A 10,513-nucleotide genomic window follows, 5' to 3' on the forward strand; every position below is an offset into this window, starting at 1 on the left:
TCGGCCATGTGTTTTTAAACATTAATCGGTCGATCGTAGTAAAATTTGCTATGGACCTTACCCGACCTTTCGTCCACTAAACAAACGATAAATCTCACTTTTACATAAATAGACAATTATCTCCATATTTATGGTTCTCTAGGGCTGCAAAGCACGCGGACAATATACAAAGATGAAGTGGAAAATTCAAGTTCTCAGGGATGGCTTTACACAGAATGTTGCAAAGTAAGAATGTATGCACGTTCACAGTGAAGGTCAGCTGCTTCGATTTATTGCTTGCGGGCTGGAGTGGCCCACGACTCGCAGTATAAGGTTCTATTGTTTTTTGACCTTCACAGGCAGGCACTGTGCCTAAATACTTCTTTTGAAGGAAGGGTGCAATAACGTAAGAGAGGATAAGGATGAAATTTCAGAAACGAGACAGATTTTCATGTTTGTTCACTATAAGAAAGATCGTTGGCACAGACAGAGTGGTATTTAGGGACTGCATTACGCCTAGACAATGGAAAATGCAAATCTAATGTAAGTAACCCTTTAGATGATTTTATACCGGAATATATTAAAAATAGCGTAGCGTTAAAGCCCAGTTAAGTTGTCCTTGTTCGTTCAATGTGGCATTTTGTAACGCGCACTATCAATGCCGAAGTGGTCCCCTGGCGCTCAGGCGGCTCTGAAAAAGGCAGAGGAGAGGGGGTGGGTTAGTGGGAATAACGTAACATACTCCGTTGCACTATCCTCGCTAGCAAATAGTTTCAGGCCCAATAAATAAAATGAATAATTTTAATGAAGATCGGCTGGAGAGACTAATTTATGTTTTTAATACAGGTACATCCTTCCCTACTGCCAATGCCATCATTTCCAGACCCCGGCCGACGGGTTCTTCAGCTGCCAGGTGCAGCTCCATGTTAACAACTTCACCACCCTGACCATTTTATGGGACGATCGGCAAGGAGCAATATGCCCTTACGCGGAACTAGCGGCTAGAAGCAACATACCAACCGTTACGGTGGTGTAGTGCCTCGTTGTTGGAACAGCCTTGTGATTATCAGTGCGACCAAAGTGCTTCTTTTATCGTAAACCAACACCATGTGTACTGCAAAGGAACAGCGCGTGACTCAAGATGAACTTTTGCGGATCAAATAAATGTACTTTACCAATTGTACAATCTTGCTGTTTGCTTTTAAACCACAGTTTCCTATTCCAAATTGTGGCGCGTTGTGTTGTTGATGATCTGTGTTGTTTTACGGGTTCTGTGTGAAGTCGCGTAGAAGTCGACTGGGCGCGTTTGGCTACGCAGCCCAGTAACGTCATGGAGAGAGGCGTGGAATATGAATGCTTTGTTGATGTCAGGCTCAGGGGCGGGGGATATGATTTAGTGCCGCAAAAGCAGGTCAGCCAGGGTGATGGGGCAAGTGATAGGATTATCACATAATGTCGGCGCACAGCAGCCTGTTTTATCGTTTGTTTAGTGGACGAAAAGTCAGGTAAGGTCCATAGGAAATTTTTCTACTTTCGACAGATCCATGCCTGAAAACACATTGTCGCCCCGTAGGGACAATTAGAATTTGGTCACGGAAATACCCTTTATTCCTTTAGTGGCATCACCATATCCTTGAAATGCTGTGGATGTGCTGTCTCTCAAAAGTAAATGCGAATCAGTGCATCCCGTGCTCGTTGTCCATCTAGTGGACCCCCAGGAGGTGGTTGTGCCATCCCATCCCCATCCTGATCTCCGTCTCCGTCACCATCACCATCTTCATCATCTCCGTCTGGGGGCATTGGAATGTTCCTGCGCAGGCACAGATTGTGCAGCATGGCACAAACAAGCGTAATTGTACCCGTCTTCACTGGGCTGTACAGCAAGGATCCGCCAGATCTGCTTAAACAGCGGAACCGGGCCTTCAGTAGTCCAAATGTCCTCTCAATCATGCCACGTGTGCGGACATGTGCCCTGTTGTGCGCATCCTCATGCCTGTTCCTTGGCCTCCGTACAGGCGACATCAGCCATGGCGTGAGTGCATATCCAGCATCTCCTACATGTGATGTAGATGTTGGAGACATGTCAGTGTTGGTAGTATCATGTCTTCATCAGATGCAGTGCAATTTTGTGTCATTGTTCATTCATGCGTATGTGTCATGCAGTGTTTTCACTGATGGGTGTTAATCTTCTATGGCCATCATAGTGGGGGTTGGCAGCTGGACATTGACCAATGCATTGGTGTGCATGTGGCTTGTGAGTATGGCATTGTGCAGTGATGTGCACACATGGCAGGGTCACTCCACAGTGATGATATAGTAGATGCAGGACGTCTCATGTACAGCCATCATGTGCATTGTGAGTGCTGTGTTGCATATTATGGGGGGGTTTGCTGTGGCTCCAGGTGTGTGTGCCAGCGGGAGTTCAGGCTGTGTGTGTCAGGTGGCTGGGTGTGTACGGCCACACTGTGGCTACCTGTCATGTGTTGCTTTGTGAAGTTTGGGTTCTGCTGTCTATTCAGCGGATGGGCGGGGTGTGATGCATGTGCAGTCGCAGCAGCCCACTCATGTAGTTCATTGCCCTGGTCACACATACACACCCCACTTACACAGGTCCGGAGCATTGGCAGCTGTACTCACCCAATAGCCATGTGCTTTGTCCAGCATAGCGTTCCATGTACCGTGGAAATGTTGAATTCCGCAGTACCATTGAGTCATGGGTTGAGCCCGGGAAACGTGCGCAGCAATGTGTAATCACTTGCGTCGCATCACATACCATCTGTACATTCAGTGAGTGCTACTGTTTCCTATTGCGGAACACCATTTCAATTGGACATGGTACTGTCAGCTCAATGTGGGTGCAGACGACTGCACCTATGCAATTTGGCATGCCTGCTATGGCATGGAAGGCCAACTTGGTGGCAGTCACCTGGGGGAGGGTACGGGGAAGGGCAATCTGTTCAGACCCATGGCTCAACAGGGCAACAGGGCATACAGTACCTGAACCAGGATTATTGACAGGGTTGTGATAGGCCGTGCAGCTCACCGGCTGTGTGTTGATAGGTACCGGTGCCAAGAAAGTCCAGTACAGACACAACCTTCAGGAGTGGGGAGATGGCGGTGGGGGTGTCTATGTGGCTGCTGATGTTGTCCTCTATCAGGCCAGTGATGTACAGGATTGTTGGACGGTCCAGCCGGTATAATGTGTGGATCTGTGTGGGGTAAGGTTCCAGGGTGAGGCCCTGATGCGTGGTATTGCAGTCTGTCTGCTTGGTGCTGCCGGCTGGACAATGGGGTTTGCCATGGGTACAGGGTTAGCTGGTTGCCGCCTGCGCCTCCTACGCCTCCGCCCCCTCCTCCTCCTCTGCAACACTACTGCCATCATGTGCAGTGCTGCCTGTTGGTTGAGTAGGCCCAGTCCCAAAGCTACTAGAGCTACTGCCTGCATGGTTCTGTTTTGAGTTGGGCTGGGTGTGGCCCTTTTGTACTGCTGGGTCCAGCTGGGCTGATTTGGTGCACCTGTGGCCTGATTCAGGACACCAGGCACAGTTTAACATCATGTTCGCTGTGGCGGCGGTACCGCCACCGTGATCCCGGTTTTACCGCCATTTTGTTGTCGGTGTTTCCATGTCCGCGCTAGTTGTGATGCTCGCGGTGTTTCGTATTGCTGGCAACGGAGGGGTTTCCGTGCAGGCAGAGTTTACGGGAGCTTAAACTCCGCGGTGGCGGTTGGAGGTGGTGCTATTTCCGGGTTCGCAGGTCATGATTAGGCGGACACGGAAACGTGCCGGTATGGTTATACCGGCAGCATTAATTCCAGACCGGAGCACTTGTAATGAGGCCCATAGACTTCTCAGCCGCATTTGATACCATCCTGTGCAATAGATTGTGGCAAAAACTTAACTCGTGGGGAATTCCACAATGTCTATTACAGATGTTGATGTTGCTGCATACCGATACCTCTGTAAGAATAAGACTAAATGCTGCAGGTAGACTATCCAAAAATATGGCATCTTGTTGCGGAGTGAAACAAGGATGCATGATTGCTGCAATCCTTTTTAACCTTTATTTGTCAGATATGATGAAAGTTTTTAACTTATCCACGACAAACCCTGTGAAAGTCAGTGGTGTGATTGTCGGATGACTTGCCTATGCCGATGACCTGTTGATACTGGATTATACTCCAGCTGGTCTACAGCATATGCTTGACTCCCTGGTTGCTTACTCTATCGATAACGGATTGACAATTAATATCGACAAATGTAAAAGGATGGTCTTTTTTAAAAAACGTAGACCAAAGAGATATTTGTGGAAATTGGCCTCTAAAAAATTGGAACAAGTCACATTATATAAATATCTTGGTATCATAATTGATGAGAAGCTTACATGGGAAATCCAACGGTCGGCACTTAAGAATCGGTGCCTAGTGTCCACCCATGCGCTGAGTGCCTTTATTGGCCGAAACAACAGCTACTCAGTCACTGCGATTGTAAATATCTATCTAGCTAAAATTAGGTCAATGCTACTCTATGCTGTAGAGATATGGGGACATTCTTTTGTTAAACGCATGTTGGTATTTGAAGCCAAACTTTTGAGGAAGTTATTGTGGATACCAAATAATCTTAGTGTGGAATACTTGTATTTGGAGTTCGCTATTATTTGGTATGCCTATACATGCCAAAGTGTATTTTTCCTATGAAAAGGTTGTCATTTTATCTAATGACACGATTATTGTGCCATATGTGCAAGCGTATCTTCGCTTAGAAGGCAATGTGTTGGTTGGTACTATTGGCACCTTACAAAGACTATATAGAAAATGGTTGTCTGGGAGCATCCCTGGAATGTCAACGATCGTGGTTCTAAAAAGGGGTATAAAAATGAAAGTGTGTGACTTTTGGCATGAGCAAAATGTGATTTACGTTGCCGCAAAAGCAAATAGCGGTCAATACCTTGAAGAATATCTAAATCGAATTATGCCCCCTAAGTACATTGTTGCCTATCCTAGCACTACCACTTTTCGCACTTATCTTTTGATGAAATTTAACATGACGGAAGCATTAGAGACAAAAGGCGATATCATTGGAATCCCACATGAAATGAGGAAATGCCGCTTATGTGGCAATAATGTTTCTGAATCACGTTTCCACCTTATTATGAATTGTGAAAGTTTGACCGAGATTAGAACTGAATCTTTTAATAATTCAATTGACATGATGAATACAACAGATTAGTGGATGGTTTTTATGAGAGGTAATGATACTAACCTAATTTAGTACTTTGGAATTTTTTATGTAAAGATTGTGGTGATTTTAAAATATATTGAATGATGTATTTTAAAGTGTATTGGATGTTATATTTTAGAATTGTAAACTAATTTTAGCGTTTGTATTGATTACCTGGAATTGTTGTATGCTCATGTGTTATACAAAGCCTTTTGGCTAGATGTATATCTAATAAATAAAATAAAAATAAGTATTGGTTCCAGACCCTGCTTCGGGCTGTCCTAGCGAAACAATACATCATCAGATGTAAAGTCTTCAGTGAAATAGGCGTGAGTAGGATTTTCGAAGACATTCCAACTAATCGCATCCAGTGGCTGCCCCCCCTGACTACCCACATTCCTAAATTGTGGCTGACTCTGCTGTTTCTGTGCGAATTGGTATCTACCAGGACCCGCAATGCCTGGGCGGCCCCTTGATCGTTTCCCAATCGTTCCATATGTGTTGTTAGTTTGCTGTTGGAGGGACGGACACTGTGCCCTCCAATGGCCTTCTTGTCTACAATAAGCACACTGATTCATGTGTGGAGGACCCATTGGTGCTCCCATTTGTGGCACAAAATGACCCCTTGGTTGCATGTACCCGCCACCCTATCCTTGTGCTATTTGCTGAAAAAGAACTCTAGTTTTCAAATCACCCTTTTTCTTTTCCTTTTTCTCCTTCTCTGTATTCACCCTGTTTTCATAGTACTGGGCCATATGTAACAATTCGGATTGCGATTTTGCTTGCCATGCACTTTCAGACGTCATGATCTGAGTTTGGATGTCAGGCAACAATCCCTGTACAAATTTGTCAACAAATAATCTCTTCCCCGGCTCCATACTCCAATCTTGCCCACTAAAATCTGAAAACACTTGTTCGAACCTGTTGAAAAACTCAGTTGCACCCTCGGTTTTACCTTGCATGCATACAGTCAGTTTATCCCATATAATTCTCTTCTCGGGCACCAAAGTTTTCAATTTGGTCACTATATTATTTGGCAACATCTATATAGTCTGAGGCGTTTTTTTCGCCTGCTTTCCTAACCCCATCAGGTTGTGTTAAGGCATCCCATGTATCGCCCATACCTGCTCGATCGTCTATGGTTCTAATTTGCTTCCATAATTATGCAAGTAGGATCACGGTGAACAATAAGTCGATATCCCCTAAAGTGAAAACTGACGAATTGAAAACTGATTCTATCTCTTTGTAGAACCCTGTAGGATTCTTCCTGATGTCTGGAATAGACTGCTTAATAGTATTAATTTCCTGTCTTAAAAACGGAACATGAACAAACTGTGAGATGTAGTGCGCTGGAATAGTGGAGTGGAAGCAGGTGTCTGTCCTATAGTTTCAATCTCTACTTTCGGGACTAATGTCGGGGGAACCTCTCTCATAGGCAATTGTACAGTGGGAAGTTCTGATTGTTTGTTAAGCAATAGAGCCAAATCGAGTGACAAAGAAGTTAACGGGGTGTCAGGTGAAAACACTCTTTTATAAATTACCATCATATCCGCAGGACAGCACAAGTTTCTCTTCATGCATTCATCTTGCAAATACTCAACCATCACTTGTAACACCTTTCGCTGCATAGCTGGTGTATACTGACTAAATGTATCATGCACTTCAGTAGGAGAAATGGATCCATCTGAAATCCATCTAAGCGCGTCTCCGGTGCAAATGCTAATTTCGAAGGGATTGTGTCCTCCGACGTATTCCTTATCTTAGATATCTCTTTCCAGCTTTGCTGGCCTCAGAAAAATTTTTCTCTAGAGGGCGCTGCGCGTCGACGTCCGCCGAGTCGATGTCCCTCGACAGCCGCAGTATCGACGTCGACGTCATCCTGCCTATAAAGGCTGCGCGCAGCGTCCGTTGCTCAGTTCTGTTTTTCCGCGCTTACTCAGTGCCTCGGAATATCGTTGCTCAGTTTTCGTAGGGAATTAATCCAATTTCCTCGAGATATTCGATCCATACTCGATGGCTTCCTCGTCAGAACCGACGACATCTCGGTCCGGCTTTAAAAAATGCTGAGACTGTGGGAAAAAGATGTCGCTGACTGACCCTCACAGAGTTTGTCTGTGGTGTTTGGGAGCTGAACACCATTGTTCGGAGTGCGAGGACTGTATGTCCATGACAGCTAAGGCCCTGAAAGAGCGTAGGGGGAAGCTGGAAAAAGGTAAGACTTCAAAAGCTTCTTCTTCCTCGACAAAGTCGAGACATTCGTCTCCATTCGCGCTCCAGGTCTCGAAGCGGGTCCCATCACTCCTCGAGATCGAAGCACTCGAAGAGGAGACGTCGAAGATCCCCTTCTTCGTCCTCCTCTTCCTCTGTTTCTCCTAAGAGAATCCCTTGCCCCACGAAACATAGTGCCCGGGCTGAATGGGAGGAATTATGCAACAATATAATGAGCGTCTTCGAGAAAGCGGCCTCAACCCCCTCAAAGACTGCCGAGAGCGATGCTCTGGTCGAAAGACCCGAAAGTCTAAAACGCTGCGAGTCGCAGTACCCGGCGAAGGAAGCTTCTCGAGCGCGTCACAAACTCTCGAGTAAAGCTATGACCTTGAACCCTTCTTCGAAGGTTCCGTCGACGCCGTCGACGGAGGTTCTGTCGACGTCGAGGTCGGTGTCTTCGACGCCGTTGTCGAAGCGACCTTCGACGCACGGGTCTGTTGACTCGACGCCATCTTTGACACCGGCGTCGACGCAAAGGAAAGTCACGGTTGCGGCGCACCCAGTGGCTATCCCCAGGTCTTCGATGACGATGGCGTCGAGATTGTCGACATCCTCAAGCAGAATCCCAATTCTATCGAGGACCTCAAGGCCTCCGCCTTTGTTTTCGACGCCACGTTCGAAGCCTTCGACGTCGGCGTCGACGACATCGACGTTTTCGAGGCCGATTACAACAAGTTTGGCACCCTCTGCCTTGGAGATGGGTTTCACACCCTTTGTGAGTTCAGACCAATTGAGAACTATGTCCTCAAATATGGAAGAGGGAGAACTATCTGACCAAGAAGAGACATTTGAGTTGCAGGGATCTGCAACCCCAGTTCAAGAGGAGTTATCCTCAGAGGAACGCAGATTAAAGGAACTCCATGATTCCTTACATGAGGCAAGTGGGTTAGACACTTCCCCTGAGGTGGAGTTTGCTAGGCCAGACCCGGGGGAGCATGCTGAAACCCCCTATAGAGCCTTAATGGCCAGGATCACAGAATTTATGGGGTGGTCAACACCTTCACAGGCTTTCCAACAAGATGACCTCACGGATATTCTTGATAAAGGTCCACAGGAGGATCCTGTAGTGCCTTTTCATAAAGCTCTTCAAAGGAAAATCATGACGAACTGGGAAACCCCAAATGTCGTCCCGGCAGTAAATAAAAAACTGTCTACTAAATACAGGGTATCTTCTGCAGACCCGGAGTTTTTGTCCAAACACCCATCCCCAGAAAGACTGGTGGTACAGGCAGCATCTTCTACTGACATCAAGACTGCTTACCCTACCGTCCCACAGGACAGGGACGATAAAAAATATGATGCTATGGCAAAGAAAGTTTTTTCGGCATGTAGGATGGCGTTAAAATCTATTAATGCTACTTGCACCCTTGCTAGATTCAGCCATACACTTTGGGAGTGTGCTTCTACAGCGGCTGACTGCATCCCGGAGGGAGAAGAAAGGGAGGCGTTCCTAAATATCATACAAGACGGTAAAGACGCTATGTGCAAATTCCTCCAGACGGGCACTGATTCGGCTGACAGTATCAGCAGTGCAATGGCGGCAAGTACAACAACCAGGAGATTTGCTTGGTTGAGAAAGTCTGGTTTTGCCCCAGATGTGCAAGCCAGGCTCTTGAAGATGCCATTCAATGGCTCTTCTTTGTTTGGGAAAAAGGCGGATGACAGTTTAGAAAAACTGCAAACATCAAAGGCAGCAGCAAAATCCCTAGGCGCTGCAATCCGTCAGACACCTTTTCGTTCCACAGGATCCTCTGCGAGAGGCAAGTTCTTTCGCTTCTACTCCACATTCGGAAGAGGTAGAGGACAACTGGCTCAAAGGGGACAAAGAAGAACTACCCGAGGTGGATGGGGTAGATATTCAAAAGCCGCAGCAACAGCAGGTGCCTCTTTACCATCGGCATCTGTATCAGCCGCCCCAAAACCACTCTGAGGACTTCCCTCACAAGACACCTGTAGGAGGCAGGTTAACTCAACATCTGGCGGAATGGCAGGCTATCACGTCAGATGCTTGGGCATTGGAGACAGTTGCACAAGGTTACTGCCTGCCTCTCCTACGCATACCTCAGAGTCATCCACCGGGGATCAGCTCTCAAAAAGCTCCAGATCCGCTCCTCTTGCAGGAAATTTTAGACCTGCTAGAGAAAGGTGCCATAGAACCGGTACCTGTAGCGGAGAGGAACAGGGGCTGGTACTCCCCTTACTTTCTCATTCCAAAGAAAGACGGAGGACTGAGACCCATCTTGGACTTGCGAGAATTGAACAAATTCCTCAGGGAAGACAAATTCAAGATGGTAACTCTTTCTCAGATCCTTCAGGCCCTTCAGTTCCAGGACTGGTTGGTATCTCTAGACCATCAGGACGCTTATTTCCATGTGCCTATCCATCTCAAACACAGGAAATACCTGAGGTTCGCAATTGGCAACTCTCATTATCAATTTCGAGTGCTGCCATTTGGGCTGACCTCCGCCCCGAGGGTCTTCACCAAGTTAATGTCGGTAGTGGCTGCAAGTCTAAGGAGGGAAGGGATTCACGTCTACCCCTACCTGGACGATTGGTTGATCAGGGCTGTATCTTCGGAACAAGCTCAGATCCAGCTAAATCACGTTTGGCACTCCCTTCACAGACTGGGCTTCTCCCTCAATTTAAAGAAGTCACAAATGATACCATCGCAGAGACTTCAGTTCATCGGAGCGATCCTGGACACTTCCCTGGGAAAAGCCTCGCCACCAGAGGTGAGGGCTCAAGATATTCTACAGATGGTTACCAAGTTCCAAAATGCCCAACGTCTCCCAGCCTTCGACTTTTTGAGGTTGCTAGGCCTCATGGCATCCTGCATTTTCCTAGTGCCAGAGGCTCGCCTGAGAATGAGATCCCTCCAGTGGGCACTGAGAACTCAGTGGTCACAATTCTCAGGGAGAATGACAGATCTTCTTCAGGTTCCCGACAGGGTGGCTCGAGACCTTCAGTGGTGGGCCTGTCAGGAGAACATTCTGAAAGGAGAGCAGTTTTGGCAACCCTGGCCGGAGATAACAGTAGTCACGGATGCC

The sequence above is a fragment of the Ambystoma mexicanum genome, chromosome 10 (assembly GCF_040938575.1).
Source record: "Ambystoma mexicanum isolate Mex_15411 chromosome 10, UKY_AmexF1_1, whole genome shotgun sequence".
NCBI classification, from domain to species: domain Eukaryota; kingdom Metazoa; phylum Chordata; class Amphibia; order Caudata; family Ambystomatidae; genus Ambystoma; species Ambystoma mexicanum.